Source organism: Ammospiza nelsoni, chromosome 6 (assembly GCF_027579445.1).
Source record: "Ammospiza nelsoni isolate bAmmNel1 chromosome 6, bAmmNel1.pri, whole genome shotgun sequence".
NCBI lineage: Eukaryota > Metazoa > Chordata > Aves > Passeriformes > Passerellidae > Ammospiza > Ammospiza nelsoni.
The window spans coordinates 47519784-47542829 of NC_080638.1; the positions used below are offsets into that span (position 1 = coordinate 47519784).

A 23046-nucleotide genomic window follows, 5' to 3' on the forward strand; every position below is an offset into this window, starting at 1 on the left:
GACAACTACCAGCAGTCCTTTCCAGCGTAAATTATTACACTGTGATGCTGTGGTCAGGTTTTGACACTGCATGCACAAGCAGATCTGGCTGAGTCAAAGCTAAAAACAGTAGCCAAAGAGTAGTTACCTCCTCTGCCTTTTCAAAGTCTCTCTCTTCAAAATACAACAAGCATGAAGATGTTTACAGAGTATTTTCCTGTGAACTTACACCTGGCCACTGCTGAAGGCTCTTGGCACTGGTAAGGCCTTCCCAATGGGGTACCTTATGCCCTTGGGCTTGCCAATGACTGCATGACACCTGGGTACACAACTTCTCATCTTGCCAGCAGGAAAAGCCTTGGCATGACACAGATTGCACCAATATGCACCTATGGTGAGCAAGCAATGTGAGTACAAGGAGCTTGTACAGTCAAGAAGAGCCTCTAAAGTGATGTGGCCATAATATGAGTATGCAACACCTCTATGTTCTCATTTCAGTGCTGTATGCCCTTTGCTGCTGCAGCCTACTTTATGTCTGGAGGTGCTAACAGAGAATTGCAAGCCAGTCTCACTAGTATGGACCCTGCTCTATATTCAGGCTAAACTCCACTGCCAAGTCTGGTTCCTGTGATACAAATGCAGGGCACCTTCAAAAACTCCCAATCGACAAAGGTTAATGAGAAAACATACTGGAGATCTCACAGATACACAACCAAAACCAGAAATGCAACCAGTGTCCAATCCACATTTCTCTTAGGCCTTCCACAGCACCGAGGATGAAGAGTCATTTCCTGCCAGCAGCCTCCTCAGAGAGGTTCCTCTAACAGCAGCTCTGCCAAGCCATGGACCATGGGATCCTGCAGGCAAACTCTTCCCTAGGAAAGCCCCATTTCTCCAGAGGTCAGCACAAGGAAACATTTCCCATAAACCTTCTGCTCTCCAGGCTGGGCAACAGCTCTGGGCTACATTCCTCTCTGGATGCACAAAAACTTCCTTATTTAATTAGATTGAAAGGAATTTTGGAATTTTGTTTCAGCTGGGACAAATAACCAAGAGCACTGTATCCTACTGCCCTCATTCCCACTTCATCAATCTTTGTGTCACCCAGAAATTTTATCAGAAATAATTTTATATTTACTTCCGTATCACTGCCAAAAATGATGAATAGCATGAGGGTTTTGACTGATCCCTGCAGAATTACATTAAAAAAATGTTCACATTCAGTAAAGATTCCCTATTGACAACTACTTTTTGAGCTCTGTCAGTTACCTTGTTCTTAATACATTTAAGATATGCTTTAGTAAAAGTATATAGTACTAATATTTTAGTAATAATGTCATGTGGAATAAAATCAAACGCCTTACAGAAGTTAAAGTATATTATATCTACAGTTATCTTATCCCCCAAACTTGCAATCTTATCAGATAAATCAGGTTTGTTTGACAAGACATATTCTCCAAAAAAGAATGTTGAATGGCATTAATTATATTCCCTACCTTTAATTCTCTAAATCCTCTCTCAGTTCTATTCTTTTGCCTGGGATTGATGTCAGGCTAAGCTGCTGGCAGTTACCCGGGATCTTCCTCTTGCACACGTTTGCTCTTTTGTGAATTTCCAAGAGGCTTAAGAAGTTAACAGAAACAGACCACAGATCTTCTGTACCAACTTCTTTTAGGATTTTTGACCATATCTATAGTCACTCACCAGAAAATGTTCAAGCACTACCTCACCTCATTGTTTTGCACAGACTGAACTACAGGTGCTGTGACACAACACGTAGCTCTCCCTGGACTTCTCCATGCACAGCAGGGGCAGACCATGGACAGAGACTGAGCAGAGCCCAAGATCAGTTGGTAGAACATGGACAGTGCTCCAAGGAGTCTGCTCACACTGAGGATTTTAAGGAATTTTAAGGGATGCTCTGTCTTGCTCCCAACCCTTCCCTGTCCATCAACCCAGTCTGCAGCCAGGCATACATTTCACATCAACACTAAACTATCCCACAGAAATCCTTCTGAATTCTTTCTGAGAAAGAAAATATTGCCACCAACTTTGGGCAGGAATCTCCACCCTGTTCTAACAGATGGTGATCTTACTGAAACTTTTTGTGTTTTATCACTTCTCATTTAGCAAGAGCCATGCAATGTACCAGGCATGAAGCCTTCAGTGCTATGGAGATTGCCACAAAATGCCCTGGTGCACAAAATGCCCTGGTGCACAGCTTCAGCAACATGAGACACAGCTCTCCTATAAGCTTTGTACCACCCAACTGCATGAAATCCAGACCTCTGTCTTCAAGTCACCAAGTCCACACACAACAGGTCCAAGCTGTCGACAACATCTCCAGCAGTGTCCACCTGAGGACTGGGATCAGCATTTGAGTCTTCAAGCACAGCAGAGCTTTCTATTGAGTTGGGAAGCAGTGCAGGAAACAGCACTTCCCTGAGAGCTGCACTGAGTCTGGGGCTGATCTCCAGGAATTAAGGGAATCTTATCTAATGGTACATAAAATAATACACAAAACTCACCTATCACAGGAGATCCTACTATTGCATCTTGAAAAAGGACCTGACAGATCAATGCATTTTGCTGAAAAGCCCTCCTCTGCTAAAGGATAATTCATCTGACATAAGGATGTGGTGCTCCAGACAGCTGGGACACACACCTGAGAGGGAGCTTTAAAATACCATCCAAGGCAATACAGAGCCAGTGTGTTTGCTCCAGTCAGTGTTGTTACAATGGGAGAAAATTACAGATTTAAATAAAACTGTTCTAGCAGGAGGTACAGCAGCACATCAGTGAGAAGCACTAACCACGCTTATTCCACTTCACCCATTAACTATTTTTAATTTTTAAGCAAGTTATTAGAGCTACTATAATATTATAAATATTGTATTACTCATTCGAAAAGATTAAATGGTCTCAAAAAAGAGAAGATATTCTTGTTGCTGCTTTAGTGGCTCTTTGTGATTGGCTACCTTGCTTCTCTGCCCTTCCTTACACTTCTCAACCCTTCCCTTACACTTCTCTAGGACATAATGGATTGTACTGGGTACTCTCAACTTCTTTCCATCCTAAGGGACAGTAGAAATACCCAGCATAGAGCAGAACTGAGCTCTGAACACATCCAAGCTAAGTAAAATGACACTGTGAGCCTGCTGTGGTGTGACACTTGTGATCTGCATCACATAATCCAAGAAGCTGCAAAGTGCTGACCTCTGCCTATCACTGCACTGGTCACCTGGGCTCCAGGGGAGAGGCAGAGCAGCATTCCTAGAGACAATCATCTCCCCAGCAGCACTCCTTTGGCTGAGCCAGTCTGAGCCCTGAGTGCTCATTTCTTTCTGGGGACTGTGAAGGGGTGCTGCCTCCCTGCCTGCCTGGGTGTGTGCACCCACAGCCACCAGCCAGGTGAGTCCCACTGCACAGGACAGACAGCCTGGCTGGAACACTTCCAACATCTGTAACAAAGGCTCTAAGCTAACAGTTTATCTTGCACCTACTACAAGGTAATTTCTTATAATATAAATCTATTTAAGACTGGAAACAGTCCTTTCTGGTTTGTGTTTATAGAACATGGAGTAAAGGTGATAATCAGGTTCACCAGGAGTCTCCAGAGTACAGATTAATGATGTGCTCCTTAGGACCAGCACTGGCAAGGGTGAGCATACTTCCCTGCCCAGACCCCAGCTGCCGTTCTTGTCAGTAGGCAGCTTACAGCACATTCCCATTTGACTCCTCAGTGAAGGCAGAAAAAGAAAGTTGATTTAACCATGAGAAGGAAAGTCTTTCCTTGACCTGTCCTGAAATGGGAACCCATAAGCAGCAAACTGTTATCTCTGTCAGAAGGAGTGGGACCCACACCTGCTGAATTTGGCTAAAGAGATGACAAGACACAAATTAGGAATGAATATGACAAGAGTTGTGTTCAGACTGGGACATGAACCACTTGTTCCTCGATCACACTTTCAACTGCAAGAAATGTTTCTCCCCAACAACCCACCAATCACTCCATTAAATCTTAATATATAGCATTTTACTGTTATACAGGCTCCTGTCTGGTAAACACAATATTTGTTTTTCTTACTCCCTATTCATTTCCCAAGAAATTAATACACCAGCATTTGGAAAACATTCGTTCTTTTGAACTTCAGCCATCCAGTGTCCCACTTCCAGGTACTTTCCTCTGCCATCCTGTACACATCCATTTTAAATACAGCACAGAGAAAACCAACAGCTGTCACTGAACAAAGCTCCACCATCCAGAAGATGGAAGCTATCAATCTAGAGTTGAAGGACTTTAACAAAATGAATAAGAAAGAATCCTTGCAAGGTGGAAGAACAAAGAGACAGAACAGCAGCTTTTCAATCAAGAGCCACACACTATATGCTTTAGGAAATAACAAGTTCAATTGCCAGTTGATAAATAGCTTGCCACCAGAAAGTGCATTTGAACTGACACATAACTGCCACACACACAAGCCAGAGTAAGCAAGAGCCACGCTGCCCTCCCACATGCAGCTCAGTGCTGCTGAGTTTTCCCTGCCTGCCCACACAAACACCATTTCCAGGGCACTCCCTGCTCCCCTAAGGTCACAAACACACGGACCCTGTCACCCCAGCACACAGGTGCAAGAAACAGCTTCACAGCAGCTGCATGCCCACAAACAGAACAATGTTTCTTGGGTTGGGGCAGATTTTTCTCAGTTTAGGGGGCTGTAAAATGTTTCTATACCCTAATTTGCAGTGGTCAAAGAGCCTGACACAACAGGACTTACACCAGCACAGCCCTTTTGCCTTCCTCAGGCTCCCAGGTCCTGCTTCCTCAACATCACTCACACATGTCCAGATGCAGCAGAGCACACGTTCAGGCTTCAACTGCCGAGAAGTTCATTACTTTCAATAGGCCTATAAAAAGATTTAAAGTCAAGTACATTCGTAACTGCTTTCCTGAATCAAACCCTAAGTAAAAAGCTTGTCAACATAAATAAAGGCACCAGAGGCAGACCATGAAAGATATCTGCGATTACACAGGTAGGATTTTGTGCGAAGTTTTCAGCAGGATTTAGTCCAACCGTTGTAAATGTGCAAGGATTTTAAATTCATCCTTGAGAACAAGATCGACACATCTTCTAAAGGAAACCAAATAGTGAACAAATGCATCCTATAATAACTAAATATTCCATAAAATTAAGGAGACATCATCAAGTCGATTTTGGCATTAAAATGTTGGCTTTGCACAACACTCTTCAACAACAAGAGCCCTCTGATTCCTCCAATGGCTTCGTAGCCTGCAACCCAACAGCACCTGGTGCACTGGGTGTGTGCCCAAGTGTCCTAATGCTGGTCAACCACAGGACAGGGAAGCACAGCCAATGGGGAGGTCATAGCTGGCCATGCCAGCTGAGACCAATTCAGGAACAAAAGAAATTACCAAAGAGAGAGAGGTCAGTGACACATAGAGCACTTGCTGAGCTCCTACAGCCCATGGTTTTATTTGTTACTACTGATGAGGACCTTTCTGGAAAGGAGGGAGAGATTCTGCTGGCAATATGGCTTTAAGACCCTGATGGAGGGGAAGAGCAATGCCATCAACGTGAACGATCTCACAGCACCTGCTCCCAAACCAACGTGATGTAGCCAACCAAATGAATCGTTTTAAGGAGGATGGCACGAAATGCATTTTCTGCAGCCCCAGCACGAGAGCCAGATCCCCCAGCACTGAGCCGGTGCCATCCCCTCTGTGTGCAGCACGGTGAATAGGTGAATACACTGTAGCTGTAAAAGGGAGCAGTGGCAGGACATCCATCTTCCTCCGGGAAGGTTGCTGGGCAACCGGCAAGCTTTTGGCTGGGCGCTGACGTCTGCGCGCACACGCACCTCCTCCAGCTCCTGCAACTAACTTGATTTTGATGGATTAACATAAGATGAAAATCTACTGAGCTTCTCTCTCTCTCCCCGACACACAGGGTTCATTAAGATACAAAGGAAAATACAATAAAGCATCGACTTACAATGCATGCAAAAGACAACACAGACACTAATGATACCAATGTTCTGAAGTGGTCCCTTATTTTATGGTAGAGAAAAATGTATTTATTTAGTAAAAATCTCATTAAAATAATAATAATAATAATAATAAAGCATAACACACACCCAAACTGTGATTCTCTTGCATTGTTTTCTCTTTTACATCCTTCAGAAATGCTGTTTATTTTTCCACTGCTCCTTGTCATATGATATTTTAAGATTATTTCCCTTCACCTGCTGGAGAGACACCACTGGGACACAGAAGTTCCCTCTAATCCCATCCAGCCAAGCATTTATACCACTCTTATTAGCTTGGTATCCCAGTACCCTACTGAGCTGCATTATCATTAATTGTTTCTCAAGTGTTAGCCACAGGCTCAGCTTTACACAGTACAAAGCAAAGATGTGATCCCTGCCCCGAGGAGTTTTACATGCTAAACAGATGGTTAATGACAGCAGCGTAATGACAGCCTTTGGACTGGTAGGGGATAACATTTATGGAACGAGGAATAAATTAGCTGGGATTCATGACAAACTGCATTTGCTTTTCCCGGAGAAAATTTGGGGGAGACTGCTTTCCATGAAAACCTGGAAATGTGTACTGGGCTTGAGATCCAACAAATCATAACCTCAGTATTTTTTGCAAATGAGAAGCTTTATTATAAGAGAATATTTTTATTGTAAAACTGATCAACTTTCTTTCACCAAACACATACAGGGTGTTGGGTCAGAAAGAGGAGAATTTTAACTAAACAAAAATTATTAATATTAAAAAGACAGAACATTAAATGTTTTAGTAAGCCATGAGTTTTAAAATGTTCTTTTAAAAATATGAAAAGGCAAAATTGAAAACAGCTGATGAGCTGAATGGGAATCAGAGGTTAAGGTGTCAGGCCATGCCATTGGGTGAATGCAGTGCTGAGGACACCATGACATATAAGGTTTTGGGCAGGTACAAATAAAGAGCTGGGCACAACACAGTAGCTTTAAGACCTGCAAGGCCAGTGAAGGAAGCTGATGAAGATACCCTTGCACACATGCATTATTTATTCCTCCAAGATCAGCATCCCCTGCAGTGCAGGCTCCCCCCAGGCAGCAGCAGGGGCAGCACTGCAGTGACTGTGCTGGGGGGACACCAGTGGGACAGGGATGGAGGCTGCTGGGTGGCATCTCCCACTGCCGGCCTGCCAGCACGGTGCTGAGCTCAACTAACCAATTCCAATTAACTGGGATGTTTCTTGTGCTCCTAACACCTGGCTGAGACAGGGCTCAAACCAGCATTTCTGTCCTCCTCACCAGCCCACGCTATTGGTTGCACTATACATGTGAGAAGATGGATAGCTCAGAGACCACAAACCCACAGAGCCCAACTTCTGGAGTGCCCCATGCTCAGTGATGCATCTGGGTGGGACAAGCAAGGTCAGGGGCAGCTTGAAATCTTCTCATGAAACAGAATTCAGCCTGTTGTGTTTCACTGCTACTGGCATTGGTGTTAGTATGTGCAGTGCTGGAAAGCTGTTCATAATTTGGGCAGCACACTGTATGAAGTACAGGGTACTTCTGTATGATTTCTACAAGCCTATTCTCAATTTTACAGTAAAAGCACATAAAATATTTTTTCTACTCTGTTTTGTAGTGTAATGAATGGTTGTGGTTTCTTTCCTCTCAGCCTCACTGTGACCTTCTGGCATTGGGCAGGCTGCCCCAAAGAGACTTCCCCACACACCAGTCCTTTCCTGCATTCTAGAAATGCATTTCCAGTTTTTTACTTGACAATAACTCACTCTCAATTCCCCTGTGAACTTCACAGATCTTTAGATAAGACACTAAAATAGGAGCTGTTACTACAGAAAAGGCTTCTCCTGGATGGTGGAAGATGTAGGTCCAGTTACCTTTCAGTTTAATTTGCCATTGATAGTCCTCCAAGTAATATTTGAGAAGGTTACTAAAAGGCAAGGTTTATTTTTCCTTTCCAACTCAAGTATTTAAGATCTTGCAGCTCATTGAAAGCCACAAAAACTTAAACAGTTGTGCCATTTCTAAACAGGCTTGTATTATTTCTATGTCAGCAGATAAAATACCTCCAAAAACAATGTCACAAAAATAAATCCTCAGCAATTACATGAAGACCAAGAAAGGTATAATCACTAGGCATTTAAAATAAGGAGACAATAGAATCTTCACCCAATAGGATAAATACCTTTAAAAGTCCCAGTAACTTCAATGCAAATTTAACTTAAAACAGCTGTGAGACAATCTAAAAATGAATTTGTGAACAGAATAATTGATAAGACTCTTGGGTCCTTATTTCTGTGTGCTCACATAATGGCAATTAAAGCTAAGCACCTTTGAATGGCCTCTAAACAAGCACATGAAAATCTAGGAGAACCTTTGAGTGGGGATTATGCATTAACCTAATGTTCATAATCATGCTCAGAAAGTTTCTCTTTGAAAGCTTGAAACAGAAATGTTAATAATCTCAGGCAAATAAAAAACCTTAAGCTATTGCAAAAGGTAACTTTTGAATCAAGTATATAATAGGTAATAAAACTTCAAAGGATTCATCACTCGCTGCAATTAAAATGTCCAACACAGATTTTTAAATAGTCTTCTCATGTCTAAGGAAACTTTTTTCCTCCAAGTAAATAACTGAACTCAGGTGAACATCAGATTATTTTTTTTTAGGAATAAACATTGCTTTCATCTGTGGTGCAGTGAAAAGAGCACAGCATCATAGACCAAATTGGCAATCAAAGCCATTTCCACTTTGCCTATTTTGTTCTCTGAGGGTTCAAAGTATCAATCCTCCTCTTAAAAATCTTCAAGCATGAACAGTGAACATAAAACAATTAACAACTTATGTGAGAGACTAACAAGACTCTAGGAAAAAATACTGCCCCCTCCCCAGTTCCCACAAAACTAACTGGAAATCTTCCATACTTTAGTAGAAGATGTCTGTCTCCAGCATGATGACAGATATGAGCCACAGACAGGAGCACACTCTAACAAGTTCTGCCTAGGTTGCCTGGAAGAGGCAAAAGAATTTAAAAAAGAAAGGAAAAGGAAGATCCTCCTGTAGCTGTGGTTTTCCAATGAATTGCCAAACAAGAAGCAAGCAGGCAATTCCCTGTCAGATTAGGCAGAACTCTCAGCCTCATCACCACAAGTGCCAGTTACTGCAGCCAAGTGTGCATTGACTCTTATGGAGCCAGGCAGGCAAAATCACCTTGTCTGAGTGCAGTCTCCAGGCTGGAGGAGCAGAGGATGCATCCATGGCATGGATGGGAATACTCTGTGACTGCCTTATCCTGTGACTGGGAACAACTGCGGCATGAGGGCAGGTCTTGAGGAGCAAGTTGGTAACGCAGCCCACAAAAACTCTGTGATGGATACTGCTTCCACAATACACAAATAAATCATAGCAGAGCAGATGAATGAGTGGAAATTTTGTAATGAAATCAAACTACATAAAATAGAAACTTCATGTTATTTATGGCAGGAAGTCACCTACATCAGCCTAAAGAACTTATTAGGAGTGGTCCTACTAACAGCTGAACTAGCTTGAAGTCTTGCACCCAAACAACACAGTTTAGGCATTACTTATTTCCACTAAACAGTCTCAAAAACCTGCTCTTCTGTAGCACAAATTTGAAGAATTGAAGGGGAAAAAAGTCCCAAGCACCACATCCAAAATCACTTCAGCTTATTTGATGCCTTTAAATTTTACAGGAAAAAAACCAAGCTTATTTCCAAATCACTTTGCACTTGGTAAACTTTAAGTATAATAGTATTCTTTATCTTCAGACAAGGTCAACTTTATCCCTTGTAACCTGAACAAAAATAAAATAGAATCAAACTGATGCTCTTGTTTTTTAAAGACTGAAATCTGAGAATGATAATTTCCTTTCTTTCATTAGCAAAAGAATGCATGAGTGGACATAGGATGAAAACATTAAAATGCTTAGATTTAGGGAGAAAACAAGAAACAAAAACAAGAGCAATCAAGAGAACAAAAATTAGAGAACTGCATTCCTGTGGCCTGACAGAGCCTTTTACAGACTATCTAACAGAGCTGATGAGGTCCTAGTCACTGATGATTACTATCTTCTTTACAGATGTCCTGATCAGAGGTTAAAGTTGTTACCCTATCTCCTAAAATGCTACTTCAGCTAGAAAAAAATCCACAGACAAATAAAACCTGAAAGCAAAACCTCCCATGGCCAGGCACAGCAGCCCCAACAGTTTCACAAATTTCCATTTCTTCTGAGTAGAGCGATGGTCTGGAGTGATCACAGCCACTTACCTGGACACACATGGATTTTCCATGGGTTTGTGCTCCAGCTTTACTCATGGACTTCTGGAAATCCCTGCTCTGACCCAGACCTGAAGCAGCACTAGCTGAAAAAACAGAGCATGTTATGTGCCCCACCAGCATGGACCTGCGTCCAGCTGCAAACAGCTTCCTGAGAGAAGGACAAGTCTTGCACTGACAACTCTTCACTAACAAGCAGCACATCTGGATTTTGCCCCAGGTGTGTCACAGCCTGTTCAACCTGGAGCATTATGACTCCCCCTCTGCTGCAAAAGGGCAATTGCTTTGTGAGACCCAAAACAATCCTATAGATGTCAAGATAAAAAGCAACTTCTCGGTCTTTTTCCTTTACTATTGAAATTAATGTGAATGTTCTTCTCACAAAAACAAAAAAACCCAAAGCCCTCAGCTACAGCTTTGTTAAAGGACCGTGTTTAAAACCTGAGGACTCTGCTAAGTTGGAAGATGCATGGCAAACACATCAGGTGGTGTAAATGCAGACCACGCTTTATGTCAGTATATACACTATGTCAACAGATACACACCAGCTGAGGAACTGATATAAGCATATGTTTAAATCTCTGCAGAGAGAGACCTAGACCAAAACAGAGCTGCAGGAGAAGCTGTTCCCTCTCTGAAATGGCACTGTGTAGGAAGCAAATGCTTTTAGCTATGTTAAAACATCTCCACATTCTTCCTTCTTGTTTTTCTTATACTTTCAAAACAAGACTTCTATACAGAAGGGTGCAGGCAGAACCTAATACATTAAAACATAAACAGTTTTCACCTCAGTAGCAGCGCAGATCAGTATGTGTATGGTGGCACTGAACTTGCACAACTTGTTCACACAAACTCCCGACTACGCACCAGCAGTTTGCCAGAGAAAGGCTATTGAATCCTTTTAGAGCCATTCAAGCAACAAAAGGACACCCCTCCACACACAATCATCACAGCCTGCCTTATCAAAGCACTTCACAAGTCTTGCTGCTCAGCATCCTTATTTTTCAGCAATTATTGTTCTGACAAGTAACCCTTGGGCAGTGTCCAAGAATAAGGGGAATTTCTGCTGTGGGATGCCTGGAGTGCTCCTCCTCTGCTAAGTGAAGCAATAAAATCAGTGTGTGAATGTGTACAGAAACAACACAACCCACCTGTCTTCCAGGTGGGCCTAAAGAGGTCACAGGGTGAAAAAGCAGCCCATCTGGGAGCTGCCTCTTGGCTGTTTTGGACTAAGTGATGCACATGTAGAAGTAAAAGCAGGCAGCCCCTGGCCACAGGCACCTGCGCATCAGCCAGCTTTCCCTGAGCCAGCCCTCCAAGCACAGGAAAAGGAGCTGGGTCTGAAGGCACCCTGAGCCAGCCCTCCAAGCACAGGAAAAGGAGCTGGGTCTGAAGGCACATTCAGTAGAAGAACCAATGCTGAGCTTTAGCTTTGGTGCAGCCACTGGTGAAATTTGAGGGCACCCGTATAAAGGGTTGCAAAAGCTGCTAGCTAGATACTAACTCAGCACCAACCAGGAGATAAAATATCTTATCATGGTCCATGCCAACAACTAAACCACTGTTTGGCCCAGATTAATGAATATAATACTTGACAAGAGCAATTGGAGATTAATGGCCTGTAACTGCCTGGCTACCTTGCACTCTGTAGGGTCAAGTACATTAATGTCAGCAGAGAAACAGCTTGTCTCAACTCAGTGCTAGCACTACAAAGACCCATGAACTTGGAGATACGAGAGCCAAGCTCCCAGAGCCACTTTCTGTCACTAAGGTCTGTTGGTGGCCGATTCTCATGAGGAAGAGTCCTCATGCAGGGGGTTTAACTCCCCCAGAGCACACTGTGGATGGATACCCTGGCATGAGCCACTCTGCAGGGCTGTGACTGAGGCAGGAACCAAGGGGCAGCAAAGGCAGCAGACATGAGAGCAGGTCACTGCTGCCACCAGGGCTGGGATGGAGGCAGCCCAAGACCCAGACAACCCCAGGCAGTCCCCTGACCCCATCTGTTCTTTGCTTGGCATATTTTCATACAGGACAGAAATACAGCCAAAATCTCCCGCTGTCCTTGGTCACTGCATTTAACTGCAAAAAAATCACTGCTCTAACATTTGCAGAAATATGCCCATTGCTCTGCTTTCCAAATCCAAGGTATTTCCAGGGGGCTGAGGAGCTGAGCCCTGAGCAGAGGCCAGGCTCACTGGAGCACCTCTGCCCACCTCCAAATAACTGATGTGCTGAGGCCATACAGCTGCAACACTGCAACTAAAAGTGGTAGTTCTCAAATCTGGACACACGTATGCCCATACAGAGACCCCAGCTGTGCCTTAGTTACAGTTAGATTATTTAGCCCCTTTATCTAGGAGTAAAAAGTAAACCACAGATAATCTGGAGATTAAACTACAATCACTCTTCCTGAGAAATTGTTTTCTGGAATGCATAGTGAAGAAAAACAAAAACTGTAACTTATACAGCTCCCAAGGGAAAAATGAATATGCCAGCTGATCTTTGAAAAGTCCAGTAGAAGTGCTGAGCAAAATTTTAAAGCACAATATGCTGTGCCTTCTTCAAACTCCTTCAGAGGAACCTTTGCCCTACCTCCTGGAGGTAGCAGAAATTATGTTTGTGAGATCATTGCTCATATGCATATTCTGGGTGCAGGCAAGAGTATAATAATACAGGAAGAAGGTGCATTACCCTGTGCTAAATCTCTGAACAACAGAACAGTTTGAAATAACTTGTGAATCCTCTCTCTTACCCCATATTCCTCAGTTTCTCAAATATAAGTATGCAGAGAAAGGGGGAAGGCAGGGAGAGGGCAGGATGACCCTGTGGTGTCTCACAGGGCTGGCACCTTAGGCACACACCAAAGAGTTGCTGTGATACAATGGGAGCAGGAGCCACAAGAGCCAGAACATCCTCCACACTCAGCACATGCCTGGGAAGTGTGTTTTGGCCACAGAGGTCATAAAGCTTTCAGAGGTGCTCCTGGCACTTGGAGAGGGGATGTGCAGCATCCCACCCACTCCTCCAAGCTCCAGGGCTTTCCACAGAGCCAGCAGCCACAATTCTGCTACAGTGACAAAGCTCCCCAGCAACTCTGCTCACTCCCCTCCTTGCTATCTCCATCAACATTCCTTAAAGAGGACCTGGAAGGAGCTCCAGACATGTGCTGTTGGTATCAGCCCCTAAAACATCTCTACAGAGTACATGGGAGCAAATATATAATAGACAGCATCAAAGGAAGAAACAGGAGGTAAAAAGTGGCAGCCTATAAATGTACCTTTGGACAATTTTTCTTTTCAGTTTCCTCAGCTAGAGGTGCTTTAAAAAGTGTGTTTTGACAAAAAGGCCTTCAGCTCACCTCTAAGAGCAGTGGACCTTTGGCCATGATGTGGCCATGAAGTAAAGGGGGGTTTCTGTACCCAATATCACTCTTTCTCCCCTCTGAATCCTCACCTGATTTCACATGCCACTCCCCCATGGCAGCAAGCTCCTTGGGGCAGAAACCCTTCTCTCTGTGCCTGCAGGATGCACACTGCAACCTCACAGTGCTTCAACACCATCACTGCAACAGCAAGGTACACCATGGCTGCTGGACTCTCAAGTGCAAAATCAACTCTGTCTAGCCAGAGAAGAGGAAAAAGAGACCCAAACAAAACCCTGAGCACATTAGTCACTGTTAACTGCTCTTTCCAGAAACATAACATTGAAGCCTATTTACTGGCAGGGAGATTTTGTGGTGGCTCATAGATAAGATCAGCAAGAAATCCTTTGAAATACACATATATACACATTAAAACTTGAGTGTTTTACCTTTCCCCTCAAAAGCAATTGCTGCTGTCAAGTACACCCCTCTCTTACAGCCACATGTTCTGTTTAAGAATACCTAATCAGAAAAACATTCAGAGGTATTTAATCAGGTTTTTCTTTTCTCTTTAATGACCTAATGTTTTGGTTTGCATCTGCTGCCAACTCACGCTGGGTAGAAATTTAGTACTGTCAGCATTTAATTATTATTTTAACGCAGATTTCTCTACCTTCCTACAGTGAAGAAATAGCTGGAAAAAAATGCCACTATGAGCAGTTTTTTAAGCCATTAGACACCATCCTTGTTATTTAGCCACACTGGAAATTACCATTCAAGGACATCCAGATGCTCGCTCTGCCATCCCCTGCTAGGGCAGATGCTCCCCAGTCTGCAGCTCCATAGCCAACCTGAGGGACAGTGACCAAGGGACATCCTGGAGGGACTGCAAATACCCTACCCCAGAAACTCAATAATCTGGGATAAGGCTCACCAAAAGATGTGCCAAAGAGCTGGAACACAGAGCACCTGGTTGGTGTTGTATCTTGAACCATAAATAACAAATCACACTGTTTCTTTTTGTCAGCTTAAAACTCATTTTCCTAATTTTTCCTCTCCCTGACTGAAATTAATAAATTAAATTCTGTAGCCCACAACAGGCTACAGGAGAAACACATGTGTTGGACTGATGCAGACTTCAAGATGGGTTTGTTTCATTCATACAGCGTGGGGAAAAATGACCCAAAAAACCTGGTTCTATGAAATTCAAAAGAAATCAAGAGCTGAGCTCATGGTAAGCTCCCAGCATCATGTAAGTGTTGCACTGCACGGTGTTTTGCAGACAGGACAAGTGCATGGAGAGTTCCCTTCCCACTCCCAGCCAGTCTGGTGAATGCCTGCTCCCTTGCTCTCCTCCTGAAAAGTGGGATTGAGGCTTTGGCCCTCACAAAAACTATTGGAGAAATGAGTCTGCAGCAAAGCAGAGCTTGTGACAGCAATGTTAAATGGTGCAAAGGAGGAAGGGCTGTGAGGACACACATGGATAATTCCATTTTCCAGAGCGGATGGAATAGTCAGACACACACTAATTAAAACAAGCCTTAGTCTGTGATAGCAATGTAAGATAACACTAAGAGGTTTGTCACCCAAGGTAAAAAAAAAAAAACAGAGGCCAAAACTGGATGTTACTGCTGGACCTGTGTCTATAGAAACCACATTTAACTTTAGCAGAGGATCCAGCTACACAGGTGACTCTTTATTTGAGAAACACAAACACCCTGTTTGGTGTATGCTGACCTTTGCATACAGTCACACTCCCATTTAAAAGAGAAACATGAATATGGAAAAAGACAAGAGAGGCTGGCAGCAACAAGGAGGTAAAAAATTTCATTTCTCTGATGGCAAAGCAGGGGTCTTCTTACACAGCTGGCAGGAATGAAGCACTGCTCTTCCATACCTGAAAAGGCAAAGTTGTGGATATGGGATTTTAAATCCAGATGGTCACCATCAATGGAACTTAACTGTGATGAATAAAGAGGCAGCTATTTCATCTGCTTAACATTAACTCTTCCCAGAGTGCATTTTATAAGTCACATGCAGAGAGCAAAGGGCATATGCTTAAGAAGCCTAATACAAACCAAGTTTTGCAGGGCAGAAAAAAGGGAAATAAGCCTTGGTTACTGAGAGTATTTGAATGTCACTCTGTTAGACTGTGCATTGCATTTGACAGAGCTAGCAAAGGAAATGAGAAATGATAACTGATAGTGCCCTGATTAGATCAGCCACCTTGGGAAAGGTGCTGAAGCAGAGATATTTCACTAAAATAAGGAGAATCCTGGGAATAGATTTCTGGCAAGTGATCGCAAAGGAGATATGGCCAGAATTAGAAATGGATTTTGCAGGCAGATAAAATGTAATAGATAGAAGGTGGCTCAAAATGATATATCGTGAGGGCCTACAAAGCAACTATAAAGTTTGTTCACAGATATTTAACATATAGAGATCCTAGAAAGACTTAACTCCAAAATACACTGGCTGTGTTATTAACTTTAATGTGCAGAAATAAAACAATGTTGTATTAAAGCTCTCTAGCAAAAAAGGAAGCTGCCTTCTCCCCAGCTATCCACCTCTGACTTCAATGGAGTTGCATTATTTTATACCACAAGATAGAAGTAGAACAGGAATATCTTCTTGTGCTTCTGACTGACAAAGATACATGAAAATGCACATTTCTTACCTTGAAGTAAATCACTTTATTAATGATGGATAACTAAAGGCAGTGGTAATTAACATATTGTAATAAACTCTGTAGATGCATTTCTATAGCCTAACCATGTTTCCTTCTTCTGAAGCTCACAGACAAAGCAGTTCTTTAGACTGATACTTAGGCATTTTTAGGCTAGCTAGCTAGGCTTAGCTAGCTTTACTAGCTGTTAAAAAAAAGTCTTCAGTGATCCTGCTGTCCACATCTGTCTGTTTCCTCCTTAAGAAGTTCAGCCAAGCAAATATAAAGACAACTCTGTTCTTGCAGTTCTGTACAGCATGGTGGCCAAGACAGAAACTCGATGACAGTAACTTGGGGAAAGGCTGCTACCTGGGTTCAGTCATGGCACATCAGAGCTCCCCACCACAAAACAAGTGTGTTGACAGCCCATCTTTACTTGCTCCTGTAGTGTCACAGGACTCTGAGATCAGTCCATGGGCTGAAGAGACTGCAAGTCAATAAAGACAAATACAATGCTCTCAGGGGCCCGAGTCTGGCCCTGTGCTCCTCCCTTCATCGGCCAGTAAAATGCTGAATTTTGTGCAAACAAGCAATGGTTTCTTTGTTGTTCAGAACAAAATAAAGATATCACAGTTACAACAACAAAAATCTGGGTTGCAGCACACCTGTGTATTACAAGATCTTCTCACACACTGGCTCCAAAGAGCCATATGTGCATCACTCACACTGCCAAAATGGGAACAGTCACATAAATCACCTTTGGTATTAATGGAAGATGCACTTGACAGTGCAAAAATTTCTGAGGATAGCCAAATTCTAACACTTTACCTACCACTGGGATACAAGTTAGTGATAATCATTATCACCATCACTATATCAGTGACAGCAATGGAGCACCAAATTCTGCATCCATAACACCACTGCCACTGTATCCCTAGGGAGCTCCCCCTGAATATGCAAAGGTGGAATTGAAATATAAACTATTTACATGATCAAATGCCAAGCTATTTGCTGAGGCAAAATCTTCACTGAAATCAGCTAGGACTACCACAAACAATAGATTTTGGCATGAGAAGGGACAAGCTTCAATTCTTGCCAGTGTTCATGCCCATACTGGCACCAGAATGGAAGCTTTTCCAAAGTGCCATGCTGCTTACTTCCTCACCCACAGATGTCCCACCTAGGCTGAACCTCTTGCCCCTTGCATTTGGAAACAATCAATCCATGTCAGATTCTGCACCTGGGGTGGGGCTACCCTGGATGCATGGACAGACTGGGGAATGAGAGGCTGGAGAGCAGTGCTGTGACAAGGGACCTGGGGGTCTCTTGAGGGTCAGGCTGAGCCTGAGTTTGCAGTGTCCTGGAGCAAGGAGAGCCAAGCGTGTCCTGGGGGACACCAGACACAGCACTGCCAGCCAGGCAAGGGAGGGGATTGTCCCCCTCTGCTCTGCACTGGGGCAGCCTCACCTCAAGTTCTGTGTGACAATGTAAAAAAGCCATCAAGCTGTTAGAGAGCCTTCAAAGGAGGGGCACAAAATGGTGAAGAGCCTTGAGGGGAAGCCATACAAGGACTAGTAGAGGTCACTTGGTCTGTTCAGCCTGGAGAAGAGGAGACTGAGGGGAGACCTCACTGCAGTTACAACTTCCTTGTGGGCAAGAGGAGGGGCTGGCACTGACCTCTGCTCTGTCATGACAGTGACAGGACTGAGGGAATGGCCCAAAGTTGTGTCAGGGGAGGTTTAGGTTGGATATAAAAAAGGTTCTTCACCCAGAGGTGACTGAGAACTGGAACAGGCTCCCCAGGGCAGTGGTCACAACCCCAAGCCTGACAGAGTACAAGAAGTGTTTGGACAACACACTCAAGCACATGGTGTAACTCTTGGGACTAATTCTGTGCAGTGTCAGGGGCTGGACTCCAAAGATCCTTGTGGCTCACTTCTGAGTCAGACTGTTCTATGATTCCCAGCACTAGCACTCCAGAGACCCCATCAAAGGAGAGCTCTATTTCTGAAATAAACCCATCTCTTTCCAATAGCCCAAGAGCTGAATTCTGCTGCCTTCATCATTGTTGTTTTGAATGAGTGAAAGGTGGGAGGGAAGTTTCTGTCAATATTAATCAATGCTTAGGTGGTTCCCTGCCCATTCATTCATGTGCTAAAAGTGTTTTTGACAGTAGGAAATCCACTGAATATAAGCAGGCCAGTAGCAGCTGCTTGAGAAATGCCAATAGTACTGTGCATACCTTCCAAATTTCCCCAATGTCCCTAAGTTATTAGCGGGTGACAGGAGCTTAAATAAAGCATGTGAAACATGAAAGCAGGACAAATAATTATATTGGTAGAGAGACTTCTGTACTGGAGAGATTTTTTGCTCCAAATACCTCACATCGACTGTAAGTTTTTGGGGTCAGAAAGAAAATTGTTTTTCCATACTGTGTCTTTGAGGGATGCCTGGAATCCCTGCTGCTCTGTGGTCCCACCTGCTATCCCCACAGAACTAGCAGTAGCTAACAGCAGCAAGCAAGATTGAACACAAACTCAGAATAAAAATTACTACCAAAAAATTCTGCTCCAGATTTCAAAGCACTTCCTGAACTGTGCACATCACACCATGATCGAGCATCCTCATTTGAAAGAGAGCACAAAAGGCAAGGTGGGAGGAAGCCTGGATCAAATAAACCAAGTGCAGACCATATGGGGAGTGGGTAGAGTCCACCAGAGCTTGGAACACAACCCTCAAAGGGAGAAAGGGCAAGTGGGCAACACTAATACTATTCCCAACATCAGCATAGCAAAGGCTGTTTCCTTCAGCTCTTTGAGGAAAGATAACACTGTTTTCCTGGTTAAAAAAAAAAGTCTTTGCCACTAGCATTGTAAAATTATACCCTTAAAAAGGGGCTCGAGGGCGACATATTCATGTCCAGCCCTCTCATCTGCTCCATTCCTTCAATGGAACAGGCACAAAGCACCAGACAAGCTGATCCTACAGCCACAGTCTCTAATCAGCCTGGGTAACAGCTGAAGGCACATGGCCTCCTTGTCAGCCCTCTAGGAATGGGAGCAAGGCTGCTGCAGGAGCACACACCAGTCCTCTGCCTCCTGCAAACTGCACTGCAACAGGAGCAGGCCCTCGGATTCCCAGCCCCAGCACTGCAACAGGGGAACTGCTGCTTTCTGGGGAGAACCCAGAGTGACCCACAGTGAAAGGCTTCACATCTGTTACTGTGCCTCCAAGCTCACCACATCTTTCCTTGCCTTCCCCAGGAAACACTCTCAACCATTTTGGCTTCAAGATGCTCAGCCTATTTTCTCAAACTGCTGCAATGGCAGCTTTCCATACAACTAGGAAACAAACCAGTCCACTTGGAAAGCCAAAATGCTTTCTGTTTCTAAAGACACTGACTTCTGTTTCTGAAGACACTGACTGTTCCACCCAGGCTGGCTGCTTCTGAGGTGCTGGTCTGGGAGATCACCCGAGTCACCAAGAGAAAATGGGGATTTCCTCACCTGTCAGAAATGGTATCCTGGCTTAGCAAAACCAAAGGATTTTTAAAACACTTAACTTTTCACAATTCATGCTGGATTGTTTTGGGTCTTTTTTTCTTGTTTTGGTACAATTAAGTCAGTCCCATTTCCAGTCAGGCTGGTTGCAGTTGTTGCACTGGGCCCCAGGACCATGAATGGCTTACAGTTGCTGCAGTAATGAGATGGGCTCATGAACAAGGGTGACCATACTAATACATATGCCTAATTTCTACATTTTTCCTATATTTTAATCTCATTTTCCCCACATTTTACCTCATTTCTTCCAGTCTGTGTTTTCTTCCTCCTTGCATAAAGCTACTACATCCCGAGTGAGATGTCCTGTTCAGCCACAACACAAACTGAAGCTGCAATGTTTCTCTCAAACCTTCCTCATCACAACCCAGCCCTGCTCTTGCCAGACACAGCAACCCAGCAGGAACCCATCTGCTGCCTCCCCTCCACCCAACAGGTGGTTCAGCACTGCACCACTCCCCGACCTGGGGTCCAATATCTGGGGTGCAGCAACTGCAGCTACAATGCTGGTGCATTTAATCAGGACACTGTGACTTCCCAGCACCTCTCTGAGTTTCCTGAGCAAGGTGTCTGCAGCCTGCCTGGGATGGCAGGGGCAGCAGGCACAGTGCCCAGCTGGGGGTGCCCAGGGTGAGTGGCTGACAGGGCCACGTCACCCCAGGAGAGCTCAGCAGAGCTCGGCACAGCGCAGCTGCGGCAGCGCCGTTAGGGACGCTGCTGTGACCACCCCCAGGACATGCAGGTCTGCTGCACCATTACAGGAGACTACTTGGCAGGAACAGAAGTGAGGAGGGGAAAATTAGACATACCAGTGAAGATGTAGCTTGTTTATGGTTCAGCTTTTCTAAGTTTACTAACTAGTACAGATTACTCATGGCTCATGTCTTTAGAGAAGTCAGTGTCATTCCCTTTCTATTCTTAACCCTAAGTAATATTTTATGGTTCTGCTACTCCTCCTTTCAGACACAAAGACATTTGTCCAATCTTGGCTTTGTGAGATGTTGTCCTCTGGCCCTCTTCATCCTTGTCTGGCAATGGTTCTGCACCTCCAGATCCTCTCCCCCAGCTCCTGCTGTGGCCTCAGTCTTGGTCCATTCTGAATGCCCTCCACACCCTGGGCATGATCTTATTCACTGTGACACCAGTTCCTACTGTGCCAATGTGAAATGTACTTTCTGTCACTGACTCTCCTCTCCAGCCAAGCCCATGTCCCAGCCTGCCTTATGACATCTCTTGCTGGGCATCTCATCATCAAATCAAACCCAATACAGCTGTAATGAACCTTGTGAACTTCCTTTGCTTGCCCAGCCTCTCTATCCCTTCTGAACAAACTTCCACGCTCCCTGTTGCCCAGGCCTATAACCTCTTCCAGTTCCACCATTCTTCACAGCCTCACTCTTCTTGTAATACCACCTGACACACCTTCAGGTGGTGTAAGTCAGTGTCATTACACTAACTCAAATGGCATTACACCAATTTACAAGAGATGAGTTTCTGTCCTGGTGCCTCTAAAAGCAAATATATTCTATTTGACAAGTAAAAACCTTCAGCCAGTTCCCTCAACATCTCCCGTATTTATTACTGTGATCTCTTGCCCTCTGGACTCCCAACAGCCACATTCTTTTCAAAACATGACTCCTGAAATTCTTACATTTGCCTTAGCTCTCCACTGTTCCCAACTCAGTATGTTCCCTTCCACTCTCCAGCCTTGTGTATCCATCCACTGAACACTCCTAAGCCAGTGCTTGGCTCCTTAAGCCTTCTGAATATACCTGAAATAATCTGGTATGCTAACAATATTTAACTGACAGTAACAAATCATTCACTAATTCGCAGATTTATGTTACAATAAAATAGAGAAAAAAAAGAATTTAAAAAAGGAAGGAGAGCCACCATGAAAGCTGAACACCAATTTCAAATTCAGGCACAATTAAAAAGCACATGTTTAACACAAGGAGGGCACATCTGCAAATGTATGTACTGAATCACCAAGATTACATGAAGCATTACTTGCTATTTGTGCCCCCTAACACCAAGCACTGTGCTATCCCAGGTGAGCTGAAAGTTTCATAACCATTTTAACACCAGTGTAAATCTCTGCTTAAGCTAAACATGCTTATACACTAAACAGTATAAAATGATGCAATGGATACCACAATAACACCCTGCATCTTCACACTCTCTGGACCACACAGTGAAGTTTTGTAATGGCTGGAGACTTGGCACTTAGTGGATATGACCTAGCCACTGCAGCTATCTTTGTATAAATGTTAAATGTTTCCAGTTTATTTTAAAAAAATCAAAATAGAGAAAAAAAAAAAACACCAAAAAAACACTTTATATGCTTTTTTTTCAGATTAATATCTATTTAAAAAAAAAGAAAAGCACTTTTCAAAAAACTAGAATAACATAACATCTGCATTTAGGGTTTTCCACACCTGGAGGGCTGCAAGAACGTGGAGGCAAGATCAGGTCTTTAACGAGAGTACTAAGGACTTCATCATATGCACCATGCCAAAATGATAAAATGTTAATGAAGTGAAAGTATATTAGTGAATTATTAAAATTTCACTCCTCTCTGCAAAGCACAGAGTAAGAAAAACACAGTGAAGATAATGATAGAAATAGGATCAAAACATTTGGATCCTTTCACCACCTCCAACATAAAAGCTTTACAAAATCTGGTGTTAAAATTAACATATTAATTGAGTAGCTTCTACAAATGATCTACTGTAAAACCCAGTTCAAAACAAGTTGGAGTTGAGGATAAAATGAGACATAAATCAGTTAAATCTAGATGGGTCAGACCTACAGCTTCCTCCCATCTCTAATAACCTCTCATAACCCCTCCTAATGCCTCTGCTCCTCTCCACAGCAAGCCCAGCCAGCAATTAAATTGTCCACAGGAAGATCTCACTGAGGGAAGTAAGAGTGAGCAGGCTCTCTATGGATGGGCTGGGGAGTTCATGTCTGTGTGCTGTGCCAGAAGTTGTGTCCAGGGAAAAGATCAGCCTCACTACAAAGCCCAAGAGCTAAACCAGAAAGCAGCTCTGCAGGGGTGCCAGGGCTGGACAGGGGAGGTTTGATGAGCCTGGGAGCAGAGCAGAGCCACAGCAGACTCGAGGCCACTGCTTTCAGT

The 23046-nt window shown here is 43.7% G+C and overlaps 1 protein-coding gene across 1 annotated transcript in view; it reads right to left on the reverse strand.

Annotated features, from left to right (window-relative positions):
* The window catches only part of FOXN3 (forkhead box N3), a 204535-nt gene that overhangs the window by 175956 nt on the left and 5533 nt on the right, over nt 1-23046 (reverse strand). Inside the window, exon 2 of the mRNA XM_059475184.1 lies at nt 4758-4887. The gene's annotated coding sequence lies outside the window, so the exon portion shown is untranslated. The remainder of the gene's footprint in view (nt 1-4757; nt 4888-23046) is intronic.